General features: G+C 36.9%; 2 long non-coding RNA genes across 2 annotated transcripts in view; both read right to left on the bottom strand.

The window, feature by feature from the left end:
• Positions 1 to 4184: 4184 nt before the first annotated feature.
• Positions 4185 to 27036, bottom strand: part of LOC111926106 (uncharacterized) — a 32293-nt gene continuing 9441 nt past the window's right edge. Inside the window, exons 2-4 of the long non-coding RNA XR_015282749.1 lie at positions 9461 to 9582; positions 7093 to 7200; positions 4185 to 5157 (exon numbers count right to left, since the gene is read on the bottom strand). This is a non-coding gene — a long non-coding RNA (uncharacterized LOC111926106). The remainder of the gene's footprint in view (positions 5158 to 7092; positions 7201 to 9460; positions 9583 to 27036) is intronic.
• On the bottom strand, positions 18238 to 26696 carry LOC111926107 (uncharacterized). Its single transcript, XR_002862688.2, has 2 exons — positions 19842 to 26696; positions 18238 to 18307 (listed from the first exon to the last, which is right to left on the bottom strand). It is a non-coding gene; the product is annotated as an uncharacterized LOC111926107 (long non-coding RNA).

Below are 27036 nucleotides of genomic sequence, written 5' to 3'. Positions count from 1 at the left end.
GTTCAGCAGGGCCATAATAGTTCAGGCACAGAAGGAGAATCACAAGTGCTATGTTTTCAGTGCCTAGAAGAGGGACTTTACTGTACATTTTATGCCTCTGAAGAATGAACTGTAAATCTAGGCAGCTGTATTATAAAAGAAGTACTAAAATTTGCAATGTGAACTTTGCACAGCTGTACTATTACATCCAGTTGTGGAGAGCAGTCTCAATGCACAGAATTCCTGCAAAGACAAGAGACTACATTCCTCATTATTTTGCTGAGAAAATGAAGTCTAATACTGCAGCAGTAATAGTGGGACTGATTGTAGAGCTATTAAGGAGTAAAGATAATGATGTGTTTTGAAAACCCAGCAAGCTAAAAGTCCAAAGCTCAGGAAACAGATTAACAATAACTTTATATTTAGGAAGTATGCTCCCCTTAGAGATCACAATAATGTCACAGAAGTCCATCTTTTAAAGTTTTTGTTATTTTCTATAAGCTTCATTTACTGAATTCAATTTTCTGTTTTCAGTTCAGTCACATTAAATTAGTCACCTATAATACACCCATAATATAATAATGAAAGGGAAATATCCCAATTACATCTTCCCATGAGATAGCCTTTTTCTTGGCTTAGATCTCTCATCTAAAAAATCTTATTAAATTCTTGAGACATACCTGAGCCATATCCCACCTGCCTTCGGATAAACAACAGCAGGACGAGTATATCTGGGTCTTGAGTTACTGTGTAATCATTTTCTTGCTGAAGGTATTATAATACCAGGAATGTATTTATTCAGCTGTTATAAGAAAACAAGCAGCTGGAAATTAGTTCCCTTGCTGACTGCAAGAGAACTATTGGGAACTTGTTTATTTACTACTAAAATATATATGGTTTGCAGGGCATCTGGTCATATTTTATTTTGTCAAGAGTGGTATCCTGGAAGCAAGGCAGTCTGAATATCTGAAGACTGTTTGATATACATTAGAAATGTGGATTAATGATTAAATATTTCTAGATCTTGTACCAATTTTGGTTCAATTTTTTAACATAAAATGACCTTTTTTTTTAGAAATTTTTGAACAACAAAATACCAAAACCATAGTTTGAAACAAAAGTTTTCTTTGATCTATCTCTACAGTATTAAATATACTTTAAAAATAAACTGAGCTCTGGTTTCATATCCAAGTGATGAACCCATACTGATCACAAAGCTGTCCTAACAATATTAATGAAATAAACGGATATAAAAAGTCAATACAACCCAAAATATCTAGTTACCTTATTGATGTAAAATACAGATGCTTTTAACAAACAAAGTCTTCAAACTTCAGTGCTCTGAAAATGGAATTGACCCCATTTTTCCTTAACTAAGTAAACACAGGAATGCAAATGCCTTTTGTGAGTTACTATTAACAATATTTTAAACATACTTAGAATGCCCATGCATGTCATGGCCACAGAAAATGTGTGTACCTATTGCCTGGGTATGTGCACCTACCTGCTGAGCATCTGGGGGTGGAAGGGGGCATCCAATTGCTCACACTGGCACTGAAAAAAGAAAAAAAAGCATGGAAAAAAGAAAAGAGAAATGCTATCTTTCATTTTAATTATTATTTTTTGGTGTAGTAAAAGGCAGTATTTGGGAAACAAAAAGGACGTGAAAGTAGAGGTTTATTTTAAATCTTGACATAATTAGAAATCTGTAGATGAGACTATATTTTAACAGTAAGGGAACTTTAAATCCTGAAAAAACAAGACAGCCTGGTTTAAAAAAAAAAATAAAAAAAAAAAATAAAACTTGAGGTTTGTGGAGAACCAGAGTTATTTATTGCACTAAACTTGCTCAGATCTGAGAGCCCTCATGCTGGACAGACAGAGCTACCAAGCACTTGGTTCTCTGACAGCCAGACACATGGATGATGAACAGCAAGGAAGGTGAGCTGGCAGGAAATGAGGCAGATTCTGGAATCTTCTAATTTCCGTTGGCCTTATGTTGATGAACAGAGAAAGACTTCCAAGTTCTTTTGGAAAATTCCTGATCAGCGTTAGCTACTGACCTTCCTTCCTCACTTCTGCAGAGAATCCTCATGCAGCCATGGGAACAACACCAGTAAAGAAATAGAAAATATGTTTTCTTCCATAAGGAAGAAGAAGTGTGATGGAAGCTGCTTTGCAAACCAAGCAGCTTCAGAATGCCCTTTGCTTTTTGTAGGGAATGCAAACCTGTGGGACAAAGGAAAAGAGAAGAAAAGAATGGAAGAGAAGGCTTAGCCTAAAGCCACAAGTGGTCTAAAGTCTTCTCTCTGCTTTCTCTACCTTTCTTTTCACAGTGTTAAATGTTCTCAGGGAGGGCATATGATCACAATCCTCTCATGTCCTTGCACTGCAGGAGAGCAGCTTTTTTCCTAAGGATGCTGGCTGTTACTCAGAGGCAGAGGAACTTTGACAGCATTTGACAAGTTAGAGCAAATACACCTTTACTAAAGAAATGTAGAACTTTGAATATGGATTTTTACTTAAAAGACCGTGAATAGTGATGGTGACATACTCTTATGTGGCAATATGTGGTGTAACAGGTGATGCTGCATTCCAAAAACATGAATAACCAAAAGTCTTTGTTTTATTATTACGTTATTACATTGAGACAGGGAGAAGTTTTAACTCCCACACTGTCTCCACCACTCAAAATGAAGGGTGGTTTTGACACCTTTGGTACTGGCTTCAAGCAGGACAGACATGTTTTGACTGAGACAGCACCACCAAGAGTGCCCTGTGGCTGTGTGTTTCAGCTTGAGTCACCTGAAAGAAAACTTGTGCTCTGAAGCTAGGTAACACAACTTTTTGAAATCAAGTGCTTCTAAAATATCTCAGGAAGACTTTGAAAAATTCTGATTTTAGTCTTTCTTGGGGTGAAAGTGGTAGCACCATGGGCACTAAACACATCCCAGAAAGCCTTTCAACTTCAGAAGTCACAGACAATATACTCTAGTTATTTTTTAGAGATCATATTACATCAGTAATGACTATGTAATAAGGGGCATTTCATCACAACAATATTTTGCATAGCCTTGTACCCTGCAAGGTTTCTGCTGTGAGGCAGAAAACCTGGGGTTAGAGACCACAAAGCAGCACTTGGTTCTGTGTAGCACAGCAATTGTTCTGATGCTACAGAAGGCCAGGAAACTACAGAAGCCACTTTCTTAGGTTACAGGATGACATTTCTGGATTATTCACAGGAACACACATTAATATTTTACTCTGTTTGGCAGCACCTATGCATGGAAAGCTTTACAGTTATTAAAGCTGGATTCTGTAACTGACGCACAGAATCTTCACTGTGTGCCCTTGTTTGCTCTATGGCTTTGGAAGGATGTTGGGAGAAGGTATGAACAGTTTCCACCACATCTACAGACTATGGCAGAGAATTACAAAATGTTGTGGCCATTCTGTCTTCCACTAGGCCAAGCAGAAAGGGATGAATACAAGCTGCTCCTCTGTGTCCAAACAGGACAGGGGAGAGGAAAGGAAAAAAGGACAATTTAGACTGTCTGCAATCTGAGTGAGTGCAGGGATGTGTGTCCTGGTGTAGGCATTAGGAATGTATTTACTTCACAAATGGCTGTATCAATTTAAGGGATTTTCCCCACAGACCTCTGGCTCTGGCTGTAGTTTGCAGAGCCTGAACACACTTCAGTGTAATGACCAGTAAACTAAAAGGTCAAAGGACCGTAGATGACACTAGTTCTAGGCCTCATGCTGAAACACATAAGGAAGGTTCACACTTCCTTCCTCGTGCCAAAGTTGATGAGGTGTTATTCTCTGATTCATGGGAAGAAAATTTCAAACTGCTGTAGCTGCTTGCTTCAGTGAGGACTTGTCTAAGTCATAATTGAACAAGACCTGAAATACCCATATGAGACCAGAGAAACAATTTTGTGGTTAAGCAAAAAATGACCTGTGGTTAATTCAGGAAAGCAGTGCAAGTGGTTTAGAACCTAGGATGAGAAATTCAACCCTATGATGGTGTTGCTGATAATGGGCAGTTTCTGTTTCCAATTGTTTAACTCTTTCTTTTAAAATTAATAAAAAAATTGCAAGATTATGGCTTTATTATATTTTAAATATACTTATTATAGTTTTGATAAACCATTTATAATTAGAGGATGCCTATGAATAAAAACTTGAACTTTCAATACATGTTAGATTCAAAAGAATTTTATTATTGAATCAAGTATGGCCAAGCAAAGAAGAGAGGGAGGGGAGGACGGGAAAAGGGAGAGGACAGAGGGAGAGGGAGGGAGACTATAACAATCATAAGCCAGAAAAATGCTCAAGACTGGTTTTCAGTTCTCAGGATAAGCCATTAACAATATATTTTAAGTAATTTTTAATGCTTCTGATTTTCTTCATTACAATAAATCTTATATTTATTCTTATACCTGTGATAGAAAAATATTTCTAGTTGTAATATTTTTTTTTTTTAAATATAGCTATGTTTATTTTGTCTTAAATTAAAACTCCCACTGACTACAATGGAAAGTATATCCACACATATAGGATAGATAATGTATATAGTATATAGTGTACTTAAAACTGCCTTGGTAGAGCTGCCTTTATAGCTTTATCATAAATTCTAATATTTGATAGTCTGAAGTTGCAATTGACAATCTCGTTTAAAGGAAAAAAGAAATTAAAAACTCTTCCACAGTATAGGACACTGATATAACACAAAGCCATGAGATTTTTTCCTTCCACAGGTCTCAAATACAGGGGAGAATGTCACAGAATGTCTTTCGTTCTTTGGTGGAGTCAGAACAAACCTCTGTTTCAAATCCCCTGGAGCACAGGAATTATAAGACCAAGTATTTCCAAGCAACTCAGAGTATTTCTGATTCAAAAGCTTTCAGCAATCACATTTGCACTGCACTAAGAGTTCTGCAGCATGATGACTGCCACAGCCCAATTACCATGATGACGCAGGAGCCAAGGTCTATTCTAAGCTTCGATGGCTTTTCATTAGGTCATGTTAAGAGCTCCACTCACAAGGCTCAAGTGGCTCTGCTCTTAGTGGGAGACTTGTCCAGAGAAAATGCTTCAGAAGATGGCAAGTTTTCATCAGAGTTCAAGCAAGTTCAGAGCTTTGAGTGACACTTCCAGTAAAGGCAGGGAGAGCTATGAAAAGAGAAAGAGGAAGAGACAGCAATAGGCAGAAAAAACCATCAATATTACACTTGTTATTTTGGTTTTTTTTCTTTTGCCTTTCCTAATTTCCTTGCCTTTTTTCTTCATAATTCTAAAACCAGCTGTCTGGAAAATTTTCTAAGCCAAAAGAACAGTAATGTCTAGGAGGAATTAAGGCAAGGAGCTCCTTGTGTTCATTCAGTACAAAGTAGAGTAAAATTTGGTCTGGCTTTGAAATGACTGTAATGTCTGCAATCACAGCAGATTCCACCTGCTGCCAGAAATCATACCAGTAGTTCTGCCTTTTTAATACTTCTTCTGCTTCTCTTCTCAACTAAGAAATAGCCACTTATATTTCTTATAAAAAAACACTGCCACTGTGAATTGCAGAATATTGCAGATGCCAGCCTGGCTATATAGATTTTTCCTATATGAAAACAATTTAAATAAAGGAATTTTTTAAAATAGTCTAATGTGTTTAACATTTAAAATGCATCTCAGGGTGCCAAGTAATTCACATTTGAAAGCCACATCCCCTATCACACACCAGAGATAAATGAATAGTCCTACATAAGAAAAATTTCTCTGAATGCTCATTACAGAGTTAAGGAAAGAATATTTAACTTAGGAAACAGAAAATTGTTCCTGTCCCTTTTGAAAGATGAGGGCATACAATTTAAAGTTATTTTGTAGTAGGTCATTCTTAAGAGTCATGCACAGCCAAGAGGGTCAGCCTCTATTATAATGATAATATTTAATAATTATATATAATGGTTTTACTAGTTTAAAGGATTTTGCAGAAATAAGATCTGTCTCAGCATGATATCTCAAAATATCAGATTAATATATTTATTTTAATAAATACTGAATTAAGACTTATCAGAAGTTATTATTGAAATTATTGATGTTAATGACAAGTCAATGACAGGAAATGAATTATATTTAATTTTGAGCAATAAATGAATACCAGATCTAACACTGAGCGTTGGACTACTCTATCATGTTACAGAATTTTTGACACTGCACACATCTCATACCCTTCATACTGGGCTATGAAGCCAATGAGAGTGGTTGAAACTAAGGAAGAGTGTTTTGTTATCCTATTTCATTCTGTAGGTGCTGCCATCTAAGAGGCATCTTAGATGCCAAAAAAAATGGGTTTATGTGACTAACTATTGACAACCACTGTCTTTATGTCTCTTTTACTGTACTTTACTGATAGATATTATTTTAAATATTTAAATGAAAAGAAAGGGAAATATGAGAAAGTAAAATAAAAAATTGTATCAGACATGCTTTATTTCCAAAAATATAAAAACATTATGGGTCCATTTTCAAACGTCTTTTTGTTAATATATAATATTGCAGGTTCTTTCAAGAGCTTCTCAGACAGCCAGGTGTTAAATCACCTTTAATTATATTCCTGGACATCACAATGGGCATCTAGAACTACTTTGATGGATTGAACTACTGAGAATTTGATTGTCAACATTCAGTTGAATAGAATTCTCCTAAGTTTATGCTGAAAATAAGTTAGAGGCACCTAAAGCAGAATTTGAAAATTACCAGATAAAGCACAGATGGATTATATAAACCTATGTATAAACTAATAATCTAAATTCCTTTTACAGTTATTGGGGTAAATTTTATCATGTTATAGAACCACAAAAAACCAAAATTATTTGGGCTGGAAGAGACCTTAAAGTGTATCTAGTTCCAACAAATATTTTTGGGGTGAAAATAATTATATCCTAAGTTATGCATCTAAGCCTGATGAATCCTGCTCTGAAATATTCCTGTTTTCTCTAATGTTTGTCTCCACTGATTATGAAAAGGAGCATGTAGGACCAGGGGGAGAAGAAGGAGTCAACAAATAAAGACAGCTTAGAGCTGAAACCCTTTGAAACCCTTTCTAATATATCTCACCTGAAATCTCTTTCCAATGCCAGACAGATGACAATTAAATGCTGTGACTTTGGTCCATCAATTTACACACTGTAAGAGTTGCTTCATTTGACATAAATCACCAAAACTCTGTCAAAAATAGCACAGATATGTTAATCTACATAAACTGTCCTCCAAAACATAGATGAATCCTGTTCAAAACTCCCCAGACTAAATCCCTATTCCTGTGGAAGTTCTTCTGTTCTATCCAAATCATATATCTTGAACTCAAAGGATTCACGTCACTGACTTTTCATTTCTTGTCAATAAAAATGTTGATTTTTTTCTTAACCAATGGAAAATATAACACCTAGAAGACAATAACATCATCAAAAGGCTTATCATTAAAGTGAAAAAAGCAAGTGTAGCAGCAAGAAAAAGTTATTAGGAAATCTACATGTTTCAAAAGATGTGACTTTCTTACTCAAAACACTGGCTAGCAGCACATGTTAACCAAATTGTTATTGTAGGTAATAATTAAAGCAAAAATTCTGTTACTAACAGTTACTCCAATGAGTTTAAACTTATTCAATTCGTGTCTCATTAGTACATATCAAAAATAAATCACTCCCATACGCATTTGAAGAGCTTTTAAATCTTTCTGATTATGAGAGATAAGCCATTTTTTCTGCTTCCCATTAAAGGTCAGCCAGTACTTCTTCTACCACCTTGTTTCCAATGTTTATAAGTTGGCTGGAAAAAATAACTTTGAGTGGAAAAAGTAGGCAACCTTTTCTTTTTTTTTTATGGAGAAAGTATTCTTTCTGATAAGCAAGGAAAATCCAAAATAGATCTCTTTTTTAAAAATACAAAACATCTTGTAGAAATTCTCATTCACTTGCTTCAACTATAATTATTGTACTATGCCTACTTTACACTGGCAGGGGAACAAAAAGAGAGAGCTGGTCAGGGACAAAAAATATCTTTCTATGTGGGAAATAACAAATATTAGTGAGTCAGAAGAGCAATTTTTACCAAGAAATTCATATATTGCTTTTATATAAGAACAGAAGAAGTTGGAGGATGGGTTTTGGAAATACATCCCACTGCCTTTATCTTTCAGAGTTGCTACAGCAGAACATTTCTTGTGCATCAAATGAGTCTCCTTGGCCACTTGTGCAGCCCTTAAGCTCAAACAGGAGCCTTTTGAGTCAGCTTTGACATTCCCTTCAGGGGCAGCTGGAGTTCAGTCCAGGCTGAGGAGATGTGCCTCTCAAAACCCTGTACCTCGCTTTCCCTTGCAGATGATTTCTTCTGTAAATTATTTTCAGATATCTCAAAGCAGATTTTCAACGAGTTTTTGGATGCTAAATGACTGTGGGGAGTGGTGGATGTTGTACAGAACCAGGCCATTCAGAGGGATCCTGCCAGTTCAGAGAGATGAGTAGTGCATTTCATGAAAATTGCACAGGCAAATGTCAAGTTCTGCACAGGGGGAGGAATAGGAAAGAAACACCCATGAACCAGAACAGGCTGGGGCAGACTGGCTGAAAAGTGGTTCTGAGGAAGGCCTGGACATCCTTGTATTCAACAAGCTGAGCACGATCGCCAGTGGGCCCGTGCACCCAAGGTGACCCAGCATGTGCTGCACTAGCAGGGGTGGTGTGCAGTTCCATCCTTCCCCTCTCTTTGGCACCTGGAATATCACATCTCAATACTGTGTCCAGTCTGGGGCTCCCTAATTAAGGTAGATATTTCTACACTGAGAGTAGTCCTGCAAAGACCAGCAAGCTGGGCAGGGGGCTGGAGCACAGGATGCAGGGAGAGGCTGAGGGAATGGGGTTTGTCAGTCCTAGAGATGATAACATGGGGACCTTGCTGCTATCTACTGCCACCTTTTAGGAGAACATAAAGGAGATGGAGATGCACAATGGAGAGATGAAAGGCAATGAGAAAGATGGAATGTGGAAAATTCTGATGCAATATAAGAAGTATATTTTCTATGCCAGAGCAGCTTGCCTAAAGCGGTTGTGCAAACTCCATCCTTGGGGAGCATCAATACTTGACTGGGTAACCTGATCTTACTGGACTCATTTAGGGCAAAGGTTGCAGTAGATTACTTCTGGAGAACCCTTCAAATTCATGTGATTCTGCAAGATGGCTTTTACCTCCTTGTGAAAATTCACAATTGCATGTACACCTTCACTGAAATAGTTATCGGAGAGTCAAAACTTTTTCAGAAGCTGATGCCAGAGGAAGTTAAGTTTATTGTCTCCTGTAATGCTGCAGTAACACAATCAAATTAATATTTTCAATATTTTAGGAATAAAAATATTCAGGGAAAACACCCAAGACAAAAGACCTCAGGGCAGGCAATTGTAGCTCTAGCAGACCCACAAGAAGGCCTTACCATCTCTCTTAGAAGGCAATTGCAGCACTGTCCTTCTTTTCAGCCACTGTCTCCTGTTGGCTCATCTGTGGACACCCATCTGGTTTGAGGGAGGTTGTGCTAAGGTTCAGGTCTCATCTGGCCTGCACAATTATGTCAGCTTTACAATTAATTACAATTAATATGTAATTATTAATTACACTGACACAAGGGTTATTATACCTTTACACAGGTGCTAAAAGTCTGTAAGTTGTCATATTGTAACAGCTGCCTCATGGTGGTATAAATGGCCACAAAAAGTACTGAGCAGAGGATGTCAAGACTGTGATGAAATTAGTTGAAAGTAGCCTTTGTATTATTTTTGTTGACTTTTTGAATTTTGAATTATGAAGTTACACACAAAGTTTTCTCTAAGCTATGTATGTATACATACATATGTATGTATATAGTGATGCAGAATTTTGATACTCTGCTGTTTGAATTTGTTTTATTTGCAGTGTGCAATCCAGAATTTGTCAATAGTAATATTAGTTTCATTATGCCTTGATTTTTATTTTTTTTTCTTAAACACATCTATACTGGGTTGAATCTCTAGAAACACTGAAACACTACTCTCATGACAATAAAACTATTTGAAGAGTGACAAAAGAGCCAAAGGTTTGCATGAATTAACTCTGGCTACAGAGCCTTTTTGAAACCTGATAAACAAAGGAACTGCACATATTAAAACATGCCCTTTCAGACAGCATATATCACATTCTGCTTTCAAATCCGCTGGGGCAGCCCAACTGCATGTACAAAGAAGGATTTAGCTGTGTATAATATAAGTTGCTCTTTAGAAAAAATACTCAGGTTTTGATATACCAAAATATACCAAAGTGACAAAGCAAATGAACAGAGCCAAATATAAGCCAAGATTCAATAAAAGTAATTTTGGAATTCTAGGGCAGTGATAGCTTTCCATTTTTCTAGTGAACAATACAATGTGCTTATGTGACTACTTACCAAAACAAATTTCAAAAATCATCAGGCCCTCTGCTCTCTCATTATGCAATTCCAGATGCAAAATAATTGATGTGGTTTCAAAGTTCTTGGGATCATTTCCCAACTCATACATTTTATATATAAGAACTTGCAATCTGTGCCTACTAAAGTCCATTTTCCCATTGAGTTTTAAACTGTCTTTATAATCAGAAGAATTTAAATATCTAATGGTATATCACATCCTGTTAAGCTCTGAATTCTCATTCCTGTACAGAACTACTGAAATCTTAGGGAAATAATTATAATAAATTCAAAATAATTCACAAATCAGTTGGAAGATAAAGCTTTTTAACACCATAATTTCAAAGTTACAACAAACAGAATCCCAGTGTTACTAAGAAAGCCCCAACTTGTTAAAAAAATAATATGCTAGCAGTCTTTCAGGGGACAAGTTCCTAATCTGTTTATCTGGTAATTGCAGTCTATTTATAGCACACAAAAATTAAAATATTTCTCCAATTTTATTCAGTCACTTAAAGAGGATTAAGACTAGTTCTGGCTATTAACAGATCCAGCTGTTATGGTCATATGAAAATGGGAAAGATGCCTACTGAGAGGCAATAAAGAGCACAGTCATTCCTCAAGCTATAGCTCTCCTGCTCAGGAGCGTTAGCAAGCAGGAGCTTACAGAATGATGCTCCTCTTTGCACTGCCTTGTCAGAATACATCTCTAGCTGAGGCAGAGAGGGCTGCTGTGCTCCTTTTGTGGTCCCACCATTTAATAGAACTACTGAAAAAAATCCTGGTGAGCACAAATGCTGTGTTTAAAGGTAGGCTGAGGGAGAGGGAAGGGAAAGAAATGAGTAAAAATGTGGAGCAGATTTGGAGGCAAGAACTTTCTGCTTGTGTATGACTCCTATGGCTTGGTTTTCTGAGGTGCTAACAAAGGTGAAATAAACTGACAAATCATAATATATCTTGATCTAAACTATCCCCACTCCCCCATCACTGTCCTTCTCCCTTAGTTTTAGATGCTTTTGCTTGGGATTTATGTATACATTCAGTATCAAAACAACAAGATTAGAGAAGCCTCATTACAGTTAAGAAATCACAGAAACTATCTGAAAAAATCTTATGTGTAAATCAGAAAATACAGGGAAAGAGGATATTGAAGGTATGGCAGCACTGGGTAGGAAGATCAAGGGAGATCAAGGAAGGAAGAAAAGCTCTCATTCTGTACTTCAGCAAATCAATGATACAGATGGCAAGTGTTTTCCTTTGTGCTAGCATTAGACAGCACACATTTCATCAGGAACCTCTTTATGTATCTGCAATTAGATATCAATTTTTATATGGGCCAAGAAAGCCTAAAATACAAAATCTCATTCCTGCTTTTGCCAAAGAAGCTAAATTCTCACTAATTAAGGTGAAATATGCTATTTGTGCAAGATTCAGATGAATCTGTATTACTGTTTTTAGTAAATGTGGAATAAAGTGACTTGAAACATACTGATTCTAAAGTGTCACCCATAAATTCATGTAAGCATCCTTTCTTTTCCCCCCCTCAGCAACTCCTTCATTCCTTCCTTTATTAATCCTGTGCATTCATGTACCTGTTATAATAAAGACATGTAGTTAAGAGATTTAGACTTCTCATTAATCATCAGATAAGAACTCAACAGTAACAGCCTCTCCATCACCAACAAGATTTTGCAAACTCTCAAAATTTACTTTGAAAAGTTTAAATTCACCACAGAGGCATTCCTATCAACCCAGTCTAACTTTCAAACAACGTTTACAATGATACCTGCAGTCATTCATCATGCTTTTAAATATTGAGTTATCTTCTAGAATTCAAACATCTAAGACCTGGGACAACTTCAGTCCTATATCCATGGAGATTTCTCCCTGAATCAAAGAGGAAGCCATGTCCTTGTGTGAAACAGAGCAGAATTTGAGGGGTTCTGGTTTTGCAGTGTGTGAAAACTTGAAGATCTCCTTAACTGTTCACAAATTGGAGGAAAAAGGGTTGATCCAGGAGACTTCTGGGGAGGGACTTTGTAAGCAACTTGTGGGCTGGAAAGAGGTCTCCTCTAGGAGTACTCTTGTTATTTCTTTCTGACATGTGAATGGATGCTAAAATTTTGTGTTATTACTTTCACTTACAGCGAAATTGGTCATTGTGGTGCTTGTGATATTACAGCTGTAAAACAGACAAGGTTTTAGCTGATTAACTTCTACTGAAAGAAACTGAGAAATAATCTGATTCCAAAGGCTCAATGGTGAGGCAAGTTTATATAGCAAAATTGCAGGGATGACTGATGCAGTGATAAAAATTTGAAGATTTAATAAAAGAAAAAAAAAAACAACATGGTTTTCAAACTTCATAATACATTTCATGTCCAAGCATGAATTCTATCCATCTGCAAAGAAAAAAATGTCATGTATCAAAAAGAGTAGAGAGAAAACATTTAAATTGAGCAAACCATTTTTAGTCTTAGTTTTATTTCTCTGTGAGTTTAGGGACAGTAAATAAGACAAACAAATGAAGAAAGAAGACAGGTGGAAGATAGTATGGAGAAAGTGGTTCCCTGGGGAGAATAATGAAGTGAGGGAAGGGTAGGATGTGAATGGAAATCCAGCATACAAATTATAAAATGTGGGTGTCGAGTGACAGAGGGAAAACAGAAAAGATAGCAGCTAACAAAAGCCTGGAAATGGAAATGCATTGCATCACAGACTAAAATGACCATGTTAATTGTCTGTTGTAAAGAAGGTTGTGAGACAGGACTGCTACTTTAATGTGATTAACTCCATTCCCAGTAACTCAATCCTTTTGCAGTCTCAGGCCTCAACTGTGCATTCATCGGTCTAAAATCCACCTTGGCTGCCAAAGCAGGCTGAGTTGGAGGTAGTGAAGGGTTCTTCCTGCTTCACCTCCTCACTGGAGCTGCTCTCCTTCTCCTTGCTCCAGCCCCAGGAAGGTGATTGAGACCGTGAAGAACCCACGTGCAAAAGTGCAGTTAGGGAAGATGAGGCACTTCTCTACTTGTCTGCCTACTGTTCTCCTAGAACAGCCTCAACTTGATAACATGCCTGAACAACAGCAAAGATCATTGCTAAAATGGAGCTGACTCAGAAAATGAGGAGAATGAACTAAATATAAATAATAACAGTTAAAAATCAATTTTCAGGCAGAGATAAAAAAATAATTGCATAGGCTGCTGTTCTACCCTAAGACAAAGCTGGCCAAAATTATTTCTAAAAAATCTAAGGGTCTTCAAAAAGATCACAATACTATTCAACAACTTGTGTTTGATTGTTTTTAAGCATGAATGTTGTGAGACAATTTTGGAAATTATATTTTATCTGTAGCTAATTTAGTCAAAATTTTCAATCAGCTGACTGACCTGGGGAGCCTCCATATAAATACAAGATCACATTGATTTTATGTACTCATTCAGCTGTTCCTAAGTGCCTGACAGGCCTGACAACTTGATCAATAAGTGATTCCATTCACCCAGACCTGCAGGTGCTTTTTGTACTCTCCCTGCTGGAAGATGACAATCATACTCATTAAAGGCAACACAAAGCATCACCAATGACATGTTTCCTGTCAGACAAATACAGCCAAGGCCTATTATGATTTTATCTGAGAGAAATTGATTTAATCAGCAGTCTAAGATTTAACCTATTGTTAATAATGCAATTTAAAGCTTTTCTCTGTTGCTTCTGACCAACCTAACTGGAATTTAAATGGGTAGAAGTGACGTGAAAAAGCTCACAAGGGTCAGAGTTTATCTTCTCTGTCTGTGCCAGACTCTTTGATGTTCAATGTGAAGGACTAATCCTCATGATTCCAGAAACCATCCTGTGAACAAGAAATAATTTACCAAAGCTATTATGTCACATATTGCTGTCTTAATTTAGGTTTTACAGAAGTTTTATGTTCTGTGAGCTTGAAACATCTGGAAGAAGCATCAAACTAAAAGCTGACAGGTTGTGTAAAGATAATGTTTGATGAATATGCTGTAATATGGTCTATTCATTTGCAGCTTTTTTAGTGTTGTCTTTCTTTCTTTTAAACCAGCATTATTCAATTAATTACAAACTACATTAGCTTTATATTTGTGGGGAAAAATGTTTTCAGTGTTTTTTTGGTGAAATTTAATTCACTGAATTTACAAGAGAAAACACATACAATAACACTTTATTGATGACTGAAAAAAGAAGAAGATACTGGTTTCTTGTAATGCAGTAATTCTACAGTCAGTAACTGCCAGTTTGTAGTACAAACATTTTTTATAACAGACCTGAAACAATCATAATATCTTCTGGTAATGACTTGCAAATTTAGTATTAAATATATTAAAATGAGATTGAATATGAAAACTGGTTATATAATAAAAAGACTTTCTTACTCAACAGATCAATTTCCCCTTAGTCTCTGACTATGCACCTGCTTCTGTGGATTGCATTCTGCTTCCCTCATATCCAACCAGTATTTGATGGGTAAAAGAAAAAAAAAAAACCCAGACAGCTGGAAAAGGAAAAAAAAAGAAAAAGATAGCAACACTTAGTCTGTGTTCCTGTTAAACAACATGATTCTGGGGAGAATGTATGGTGCAGGTTGTCCTGAAGGGAAGAGTTGAGAGGATGGGTTCACAGATCTGTTAGGGAGAACATGTCATGCCCACAGGAAAGCATGGTTAGCCAAACCACAAAGACATTCAGAAACTTAAATTCACAAATAAAAGACCCTAAAATTTTCACAGTCACCCTGAAAATGTGAAACCAATGATTGTGGGATGAAGATGCTAAATAAGAGATCTAAGTGACTCTGAAAACTGAGGGAGTAATCTGTGTGTGAAAGAGAAGTGAGGATGAAATTATTGCTCCAATCAACACTGCAGAAGATAAAAATCTTCTGATTACTGTACAGAAAATTGTGATTTTTTCCCCCAAATTGCTGTTACTCCATGTTTTTCTCTAGCTGGGATACAGCTCCTGAGATCTGATAAACATCAGCTTTAGCATCTCAGGTACTTTGTGGAGGAAAGGCTGTAGCTCAGCCCAGGATCCGAACAATACACAAGGCATCCTCTCATATTTCAGTCGCAGTGTTAAAGCTTCAGCCCAAAAGCTGTCACCTGCTGGATGGAGTGAGTCCAGTATCTTCCAAGATATAAAAAAGATATATCCATCCTTGGTGTCTGAGCTAGGAGTTCAGTTTTGTCTTGCTAAATTTTATCTTAGAGCAGACAAGTAGAGGAACGTCGTGGTGACAAGCCAGGATACTTGATTGTAGGAAAGGTAGGCTTTTCATTCATCAGCAGAAAAATGGAAGGTGAAAATGCAGCACAGGTTGGTTTTCCCTGGGGAGGCAATACTGGGAGTGCAACAAAGAGAGAATGATGCATACCCCCTAAAGGAGAACCGGAGAGTTAGTAATAGGGAGAGGAAATAGCAGACAACTGTAAAAGCTACAAAAGAAAATGACTTTGCAAGTGCATTACCTGCAGTGACATTGTCAAAACAAAGCTGTTTCTGCAAGACAACTGAATAAAGATCTTACTAAAAGGGTAGAATGGCAGTGTCATTGCACTGGAAGTCAAAATGGGACAGCTTTAGCAAGGAGTGAGAGAAAAGAAATTACAGTAAATCTCTGGGTGAATTTAGAGGTGAAGAGAAACAAGAGAAATGTCTAAAAATATATTGGTGGAATCTCTAGTAAGTTCTGAGGAGTAAAGTGTCTTCATAGTAGCTGTAGTTTAAAGGAAACTGAGGCCATACACATTCTAGTATCATAAATAAAAGGAAGTTATTTATTATCAAAGAGATTTTATATGTTTTTTAATTATAATTAAAGTCAAACTTTAAAAATAGTTTCTGATGATAGAGTAAGTATGGATCTTCATTATGTTTTCAGTAATGCTTAGATAAAAACATCTTCTGCAAAGTATTTTAATGTCACTCTTTAGACATGCACAAGTTACTGCTGAATAGCCAGTCATCATGAATCATCTGAGCTGTGTTGATACTCCAGGGTGACTTTTAAAAGAGCAAATCCAAAGTCATATGACTTAGTTAGGTACTTTGCCATATGCTAAGTAAATTTGGTTTGCCTCATGTGAACTTGAAGGTGCCTATATAGACACTTACCCATTTGTAATGTGTTTAATGGTGTGAACTTTCAGTGTGAAACCATACAAGAAAATCAGAATAACTCTTTTAATCCAGTGAGTGACCGTTAATACTGCTACCAGTGTCCCAATAAGTCAAATTTTAGTAAAAATGAACACGTCCTTCGATGGTTGCTACTGATTGTAATGATTTTTTCCTATACTGTTTGTAGTGACCCTTTTTTTTTTATCATGCTAGTTTTATCTACTAGGAATCTTACAATAGTTTCTGCTTCCTCTTGAAAATTCTGAAAAGCTTAATCCCTAATTCTGTTCTAAATTGCTAATGATTCATGAATATTAAATCCAAACAAACCACCTGATATTGATTGTTTCCTAATATTTCTTAAAATCAGAGGCCCATTTTCAATGGCCTTTACAATAGAACTCTGCAATTAGAAATCCACACAAGCTTCCCTCTTTTTCATCAAGCTGTGTGTCTGCTCAAAGAAAATTGCTACAGCTGTCAGCTTCAGTGTAATGACAAATATGTTTCTCTGCATATTTGGTTTCAACTAGTTTGCTCAATTCAGTATGACTTCACTGGCATGACAAGTTATACAAGTGTTTCCAGGGAGTAAGAAAGATGAGCTGTCAGGTGTTTAACACAGGTTAACCCAACCTGGCCTTACACATCCTGCCTGGATTCAGCCCTGTGGTTATTAGATAGCAATACTCTTTCTAGCATCAGTGGCAGGCTGCTACATAACATTAACATGTTGCTGTTTCTCCTTTCCCTCAAGGTTATACGTAATCTTACTTCATTGTTTCTGGTGAATAATCTGGTAATGATACTGTGACATTTTAAATATGTGATTTGAGATAGAGATCTCCCATTTTGTTTATCAGAGCCAAAGATTTTTTCCAAACCACCTGTGATTTCTGTGGTTCTGTTGACAACTCTTTGCCCTCTGAGTTGCACAGCCCCATGCTCAAAAGCACCACAGCAAGTCCCTGAAGCAATTCAGTAACTTGCTAGAAAACAAATCTGAGAGTGGAAGAGGATTAACATGCCCAACTATCACAGCTTCCCTTTCATGAAATCTGAAGGAGTTGGGCCAACTGTTAATAAGCTTGCTGCAAACTGAGTGCTTATTTGGAAAGTTCGGTCTATGGAGAATATAGTGACAGATTTTGGCATTTTCAGTGATGCTCAGCTCAACCAGGAACAACTAAAACAAATAGGAAATTAGACTGCCATGGATATACTAAAAAGGGGTGAGACTGGGCTGGTAAACTGAATGGAAGGACTTTTTATTATAAATGATAATTTGCACAGTAAAGGTTTCCTCTGTGTTCAGAACTGTTACCCATTGCTGCCAATGACAGAGCCAATGAAACAATACTGAATATTGCTGCCATTGTTAACAGAAAAATCATATTGATAACCATATGGAAGTCAGTGCATCACATATGCTTTAACCAAGGCTTCTGAACTGATCCTGAAAAGGAAAATCTGGGTTCACAATTCTCATCACAAGTATTTGGATTACTGTTTGAGCAATGGATGTGCTGTTTTCATTAAAAAAAAAAAAAAAAAAGAAAAGAGAAAAAAAGCAGTGCTTGCAGAATGCCCTTAAACAGATCAAAAGAAATAATGAGTTTTCAAAGAACCTCATTCTGACACCTCCAATCCATCATATCTGTATTATACTGATAATCTCTTCTCTTTTAATCAGTGATGCTCAGGAGAAGAAGGAACCTGTGAATGTAAGGATGAATCAGTGTCTGATTAGCTGTCTTCATAGAACCTTTACTGTGTTTATTCAGAGAAAGTGAAATTCAAAACTTTGAGTGATGATGATTATTGGTCCATACTTTTTTTCCTGAGGGAAACACTGTTTTAATTTTTTTCCCCCACAGTACTACAGTTGAAAGCATTTCAGTTAATACACCAAACACACAGATCCAAATGGACACCACTTTGGAAATCCAGCGATCTTACACCAGCTTATAAGATGTAAGATACTGCACACCTGGAAAAATTAAATGTAAGTTGTTTTCCAAATTGTGATCTGGCAAACAATCACTAAATAAAGAGAAAAAGTAAATTATTTCTTTTTTTCAGAAACTCTTATTATGCACTTGTACACCTGCTCTTTCTCTTCCCACCCATCCTAAAGCAGCCATACTGTTGGTTGGAACTTGTTAAAACTTTGTAGAATGCAGCATCTTATCCTGGAAGGAAACAGCCAACTGCCACTGGCTTCTGTGCTTTTGGAGTGAATACCAAGCTGAATTTTCATTAATTTCTGCTACTTTTGCCTTCTTTCATTTAATTTTTGCTTCGGGGGCTTTGCAGTCTGGACTTCTGCCGCTGCTGTCCTCATTGTCCCCTCATCCCCACCTGAACACTGCAGCAATGTTCAAACTCCCCTCCCACAGTGTGACAGAAGCTGCTTGTTGAGCTCTGCACCACAGCCTGCACACAGACTATAGGGCAGCAGGGAATATGGTTCCAGGTATGCACTAATCCGAAATAAACGCATGACTCGGTCTGTCTAACCTGCCCAGGACCTCCCTGAACAGACAGCTCCAGTGGGTGCCTGTGGCTCCAGCTGTTTGGGGCACATCCTGCCAGTCTCCTAAGGGCTGACTGCATTTCAGGATAGCTGCCAGTCAGTCATTTAGCCTTGCCATTATTGTTTCCCTCAATGTGAAGCAATCAGTTACAGTTCTGCTCACCACTGTCTCATTACCAGCTCTCCTTTGATGGTCCAGAGTCAGGAGAGGATGTCTGTCCTTTGTGAGCACAAATGAGTCTCAGTTAGAAAAAAATTGTGACTGCTTGTGGAAATACTGGCTTGAACCAATAATTTGAAAGACTTGCAAGTGTTAGGGTTCCCACCATGTCACACAGGCCTCTCCTTGCATGCATAATCTTGGTGTTTGAAAAGGACAGCCACCCAACATTGTGTATTCCAGAGGAAATCCTGGATATCAGATATCATGTTTCATAGATCACATTCTGGACTAGCATTTGGCTTATTTTTAGTCAAGTCTTAATCAGATAGAGCTGAGTAAAGGTGAATGTGATCATCTCATTATATTAGGTGTTTGTAACACATTTGCACATACATTTGTATACATTTTAATAGATATAATTTCTACTAACCCACTGCACTTAGTCTTTATACTTCAGTACCATCACCTCCACCAGGACAAGCCATTTTTCCTTTGGTAGGTCTCTCTGAAGTGGTTCAGGAAAGCAACATGACAGCCTATAATTTCCTTACCTTCACCTCCTCTCCATGCAGATACCGAGGTGGTGTGTAACTAAATGTCAGTTTCTCATTTCTCTGGAGGTGCAGGTGGGAGTATGTTTAATCACTGCAAATTCATTCATCTGTCTTACTGATCCCTCCATCTGCATGCTGTCAGCCTTCTCCTATAAAGCTAATTGTATAATCCTTGTTCTTAGCACTGACCTTGTCCCACATGGTGCTACATGAGGATACAGGGAGGTAGGTGGCATTTGCTGGTCAGGTTTACTGTGTTGTCACACTAGTGCCTCTGACATCAGTGATATGCTCTAGTATTTAATCACAGAAAAGAGAAAGCCTTGCACTAACACACTTTTAATTTCCACTTGGGATGTAATAGTCCCCTTTCTTGGTACAGCTGACAATAATTATACATCTGTGAATGCAAGTACAGATATAGGTTGAGGAATGGATGTACACTGAAGGACTGATGTGCATATGAACATGCCTGATATTGGTTCAGCTGTGCAAACCTTGATGAGTACATTTCTGCAACTGCTGAACTGTTGTGGTCAGACACTTCTTATTTTGAAAATAGTTTGGTAAGGCCTTGTTTTAGAAAAACAATTAAAGAGCACCATTTATAATAATCTAATGCAATATTTTCTGTTGCTGTGGCCACAGAACAATTCAGGCATACATCAATTTGTGGGGAAGCTGTCTAAATTACCAAAAGCTTTAATAAACAAGCTAACAATTGATGTTTGAGGGCATGTAACCTTGCAAATGAAAATAAATCTGAATCTACATTTAAATCTCCGCATTAAATTGCAGGTTCAAATGTTTAACTTCTAAACCTTTGACTGCTTGTTTTTTGATTACCATCAAAAAATTAATATTTGTGCCTGCAGTAAATTGTGCCCACAGAACTGTAATGTCTCTTTCTCTTTTTAAAGCAGGCAATAAATGTAGTTATATGTGTTACTCTGCAGTATCACAGCAATAGGTAACAGTTTTTGATCTCAAGTTATGTGAATGTTCTTCATTCATCTGTGTATTAAATTACAATTTTAATCAACATTAACTTTCCTTTCACTGGTAATATTTGTTTTTATTTTTGTGCTTCAGTATGAGCATAGGCTGTTTTAATTAAAATCCTGATGACTAATACCAGCTGCTGCGAGGAGTTGAGGACTCTGAGTTGGTCTAGTCCAGAGAAAAGGAGGATGAGTAGAGACCTCATTGCTCTCTACAGCTTCCTGAGGAGGGGAAGTGGAGAGGGAGGTGCTGAACATTTTTCCCTGGTATCCAATGGCAGGACACATGGAAATGGTTCAAAGTTGTGTCAGGACAGGTTTAGGCTGTATATTAGGAAGAATTTCTTTACCAAGAGGATCACTGGAACTGACTTGCTTGAGAGGTGGTGGGTGCCCCGAGCCTGTCAGTGTTTAAGAGGCATTTGAAGAAGCCTTTAAGTTAATGATGTAACTATTGGTCAGCCCTGAAGCTGTTGGGCAGATGGATGAGATGATCACTGTAGGTCCCTTCCAACTGAACTTTTCAGTTCTAGTCTGTTCTACTCTTTTCTAATATTTCTGAACAATAGGAACTGTTACACTTGACTTTACCAGTCCACTTATCATGATCTTTTGGAAAGCAGCATTTCAAAAATATGGAGGGACTGAAAAGCTTGGAGATGAGCTGAAATTAGTAGTGACTGGCTCCTGGCTGAGCCACATGCTGGTGCATTCTCAATGACAAGTCATCTCTCTGTTGGTTTCTTTATTATAAAATGGAAATAGCCACTCACAAACAATACCCTGCCCTGAATTAAATTGTAAAACTACATAGGCTTTTGTCTTCAGATTGTTGCTTTCTTTTCTGTGTGTTTTGAGAGGTGAATACAGAGGTGAAAAAGGCAGCAAGAAGATTCATTACCTTTCTCCAGATCTCAGAAAGAACAGGGAAGAGGAAACAGCAATTAAATATGGATAAAGGCCATGGGAAATTCATAATCATTTAGTTGCTACAAAAGGATAAATCTAAAAGAGGTACTGGGTCAGGGCGAAGAATGTTGTCAGTGTTCAGCTAGTTTTGAAGACCTCTAAAAAGAAAGTATAGGCAAACATCTGTTCAAGAAAGCAAGAGAAAGTGACACTGTATTATGCCTTAAGAATAGGTATGTGCACAATTTCTGCTGTGAAAGTGAATTATTTAGTCCATATTTTCCATGACAACCTTCTACCCATGATTCTCTATTATTCTCTCTTTCTCTATCAGTCTTCATTAAGATTAGCTGTGTGTGTGTTTACTCTGCTTGCCCCTTTCCTACCAGCATAGGTAGGCATAATTCAATCCACACCATGTGTGGATTAATTTTCAGATGCATAGGCAACTGATTTTATAGGTTGCCATTAAATGTAACCTATTGAAATAATAAACTAAAAATTCAGCTCCATAAATCTGCTAAGCTTCATCAGTTTATACTGGCTAACACCACGTGAAGATTGAATTAATATTAACTGAAATAAGAAATGGAGTTAATAAAAATATGAGAAAAAAATCTGGAATCTCTAATGGCACAGGGAAACTGGAAGGTTTATTTTAACACTCTATCTATTAATAAGAATATTGTGCAAGCTAGATAATGTTTGCTAAGCTAAGAGGATTAAAGAGAAGGAAATACTGACTTCATACATATACTGAATTCTACAGAACAGGGAAAACCAGAATACAAACAGAGAGTAAATGAACTACTGGAATAGGTGAAAAATCTCAATTAGACTGATGGATACCTCTTCTGAATCACTCTTCTCAGATGTATCCTTCTACTTACAAATAAAGAGATCTGTACACTTTCAATCTTATGTGTTGACTTTTTTAAGGTATGAAACTGAATTTTAACTGAAAATCAGAAAAGCTTGGGTGAGTGCAGAAATAATAGGGCAGAATTGAAAAAAAAGTGGGAAAAATCACAAATATTTTTTGTTGACCCTGCTTGGACACTGTGTGCCCACCTAAGCTGCTCTATCACTGCCCTCCTCAGCTGGGAAGAGGAGAAAAAACATAATGGAAGGCTCATGGGTCAAGATAAGGGCAGGGAGAGAACAGTCACCAGTGACCATTTTAGGGAAAGCAGACTCCACTTTGGGATATTAGTTTAATTTATTAGCAATCAGGTCAGAGTAATGAGAAATGTATTAGATACTAATGTGATCTTTTTATCCTGAATCAGCAGACTCTGTTCTGAGGCATGTTTGATCCTGTTCATAAAATTCATGACATCTATTCTTAAAATTACCTAATAAAGGGTATTTTCACTCTTTAGAAAGTCATACATAGTAATTGCCATAATAATAATAATCTAAACAAAGAAAAACCCACAAACCCACAGACTGGTTTTTACTCTTTTTTGTATTTAAAAAATTCTGTCATGGTTTCTTTTTTTTTTTTTTTCCTAAAATAAGCTCCTCTGCACTTTTATGCAATATTAGTTTCAAGAAAGTCAGACTGAGCATAATTCAAATGCATTGATTTCTATGGAAGTTATATTCATTCTCTTAGGCCAAAGACCTGGAAGACTGAATGCAACTATTTCAATGAATAGTTTGTTCCGGCAAAAAGATCTTCAGCCTTCAGATAAGCACAAATATAGATTCTGTTTCACACAGTAAAATGCAGTGGGAAAGAGGGCTCTGTTCTTGCAGAATCATGTTCCCTGTATGGGTATTTCCTGTTCAGCATTCAGAAGCAGTTTCTCATGAATAGACTGGATTTGAATCAGATTCACTGATTCTCTTACCTTGGTTCTGAGAATGTTCATAGAAAGGGAACAAAACTCATAAAAGCCTCCGAGGGGATGTATTAATTTCTTTTCTTCCTTTCCCAAGAGAGATTTTATGTAGTTGTTTCTAAGTTCAGGAAAATAGCATAATTCAAATCCTTTCTCTATAACCTACAATTGCAGAATGCCAATCTAAGAATTTTTAGGCAGTTTTAAATGAATGGTATTGAAGTGACTATTCAGTAGATGAAGAATAGACATTTTAATTTCAGTTTTAGTAGGAGTGGAACATAAACAAGGCTCTCTTTCAGTATTTTCCAACAATATTCTTTTAATCTGTATTGCATTAATATTGTGTGAGCTAGTAGTCTAGACTAGTCGGCAGTATATAAAAGAGACTAAATTGTGCTGTGGCTGCAATCAAACCTGATTAAGTAATGCTTCTGCATAGCATAATTTCACCACCACACTTGGAAAGAACTGCTAAAAATGTGTCTGTTGAGAGAAGCTCTCTATTGTAACTCTAGAGGCAATCTGGTATTTAGTAGTGAGGGTTCCAGCTTCCAAGGATAACTTCAGCTCTTCATATCTCCAGCAGATCAGTGGTAAAAATGTCCCCTCCTAAAGTCCAGAGGGTGCACTAGGAGAGAAGAGTAAAGTGACCACTTGCCAAGGATTCTGGGATGGCCAGACAATATAATGTCCTTTGGAGACTATTCATGAATCCAAGCTAAAGCTCAGTCACTCAACCACTTTGGCCATCTGGAGCAGGAACATGGAATCAGAAACCTATATGAACTCCCCAGCAGCCCCAGCCTATAGGCTGTTTCCAGCCAGCACTGTGGGGAATAGTCTCCTGCACAGAACAAAAACATATGTAGAGATCAGTTTCCTGCATCTTCTCCCCCATGCCTGAACCACAAAGGATATGATATTACTGTCCCAGGCAAGGAGCCTACAGTTTTGAGCTCAAGCCAGAGAGGCTTACTCTTTTCACTTGGAAGATACTCAGCTCAAACTCAATTTATCAACTAAAATTGCAGTCGTTGAGTGAATCTGGAATAAATATACATTTCTTATCCACATAATTTACAGCTTATCTGGTATTCTCTGCTTTTAGTATTTTCCTGCCATGCTCAATTAGATCTCTTCCACCACCCACTTTGAAAGTGTCTGTATTCCAGAAATGTATGAAAACTTCTATACAAAACCCATAAACTATGTATGCCCGAGGTTTTGGTTTGGGTTTTTTCCTTTTTTTTTTTTTTTCAAAGTGGCCATAAAAGCTCACTTAAATAAATAAAATATAAATTATAAAAACTCTTGGAGAGCGATTTTTTTTTTTGTTTGAGATGTAGTATTTAAAATGAATTGTGCTTGTACTGGTATTTAGCCTGCAGCACTTAGCAGCATTTAAACAATTCCATGTTCCCACAGAACTAAATGCATCTTCTACCATTAATTATAGTAACAGTGATCGATTCTATTCCCTCAGTGCCTGTGGGAATACTCCCAGGTAATTTTAGAGGATGTGGGAGTGGGGCTCAAATTCATTGTTCAGCAAGATGACCAACTCCAGAGTTGTAAGTGATCAATTGCACGAATGTCAGGGTGCTCTTGTTGCAGCACTCAAATAAAGATGACTTTCCCATGTCTTACAAAAGAGGAGGATGAAATCTCTGTGCTTGTGTACTTCACAGAACACATATATGGAACCATTCCTGTGCATCAAATGAGGCTAGCCCTGGCTTTGATGAATGCAGTCCCACACCTGTAAATAACTCAGGGCCAATCCTGAGCTTACTAGAAGCTCCTCTGAAAATGCATTTCATAACAGTGTTTCAGTCACTGAGGCCAAGTTTTGCTGGCCTTTTTAATGAACAGCAGATTTTCCTGAGTAGCAGCCATGGAACAGCAAAGTAGGACACTACAGAGTGGTATAACTCTGTACAGACATCCTCTTTTGATTTGAGCAATGGGGATAGCAACCAGCCCTAAAGTAAAACAGGTATACTTACCTTTTCTAGTTTTTTACTATGGCACTATTATTCATAAATAAGAGAATCATTGTTTAATCTCTTGTGCTGACAACTATTATGAAAAAATGAGTAGATATTTAAAGGAAAATTATAATAGAATATTTATGTCAATTAAATTATTAAATCAATCAGAATTCAAACAGGCTGAATTATTGGTTGTTATAACTTTGCTTTTCAGGCAAGTGCCACCTTTTTAAAAAGCTATCTATTAATAATTGTCATCATAAGATGCTGTTAGAAATAATTAATTTCTATTGTATTTCAGTGATACAAACTAAGGTACTTTTGCTAGGATTCTCTAAGCTAAGGTAGTTCAATGAGCAAGAAACCCAAAACTGACATCTCAGTAAATCTATTGAGTTATTCTTCTGAATTTCTTTCTGAAATTCAGTCCACTCTGAGTCCTCTTCCATTCTTAATACTTCTCCCAAGGCTGTGTGTGAAATTTTAATTTTTGCATTTGCTAGTAGCTATCTTTTGAAAGGTATTCCGCAGCTCAAACAAGCAGGGTGATCTCTAGGAGGGCTTTTTGAATGTACATAGGTTTAAAAAACCCTCATCTGTTTGAAAAGAGTGATAGATATTTCAATCAAAAAATTCAGTAGGTATCAACCTCTTTGTACTTTGGATGAGTATTATTGTACTTGGTTCTGTGAATTTAAGTGGAAATTAAGTTCTCAATAGGAGACCATAACGGTTATTGCAGGGTATTGATTTTAACACAATAAAATTATATCTTTTGATAAACACCTAAGTTACAGGTTATCACAATTCTATTTCACACTATTTTGCTGTATAGCATAGACTTGTTTAAACATGGAAACTATGTCTGCTTCCAAAGAACAGCAGAACAATCCCATGAAAATTGCAATTATAATAACTATAAAGAATTAAAATAGCTCTTGGGCACTTTTTGTTATTGTTGTTTTCAGTTGTCAAGGGAAAAAAAACTGAACAAAGAAAAAGAAAGATGTGCTCCCAGCAATAGGGAAAGCATTTAAAAGGATCCTGTAAACAAGCTGACAACAATTCATTCAGGGTTATGCATTTATAAGTGAAAAAAACCAAAAAGTATGCCTGAAAAAAAAATAAGGCAGGGCAGTGGGAGCTGCAAAGAGACTTGTAGCAATAAACCTTTACTATGATTAACTCATGGTAGCTGAAAAGACAGATTTAGAGGTGGTAGAAAAGTAGATACTCTCCTATTAACAGCCACAATGCCACCTGAAGAGAGAATATGTTTCTCTTGCCATCAAAAGACCCAAAACTGCTGGATTTTTTTATGTTAAAAAAGACTGATGGATTTTCTTTCTATGAACTCTACCAGCTGCTTCTTATTCCAATGAAAATTACTAGAAGCAGTGAGACAGACAATTAAAGACCTGTTGTGGCTTCTTTATCTTAG

This window comes from Cyanistes caeruleus, chromosome 2 (genome assembly GCF_971803275.1).
Source record: "Cyanistes caeruleus chromosome 2, bCyaCae1.hap1.1, whole genome shotgun sequence".
NCBI lineage: Eukaryota > Metazoa > Chordata > Aves > Passeriformes > Paridae > Cyanistes > Cyanistes caeruleus.
The sequence above is the reverse complement of the archived record's forward strand: the minus strand, read 5'-3'. Positions and strand labels throughout refer to the sequence as shown.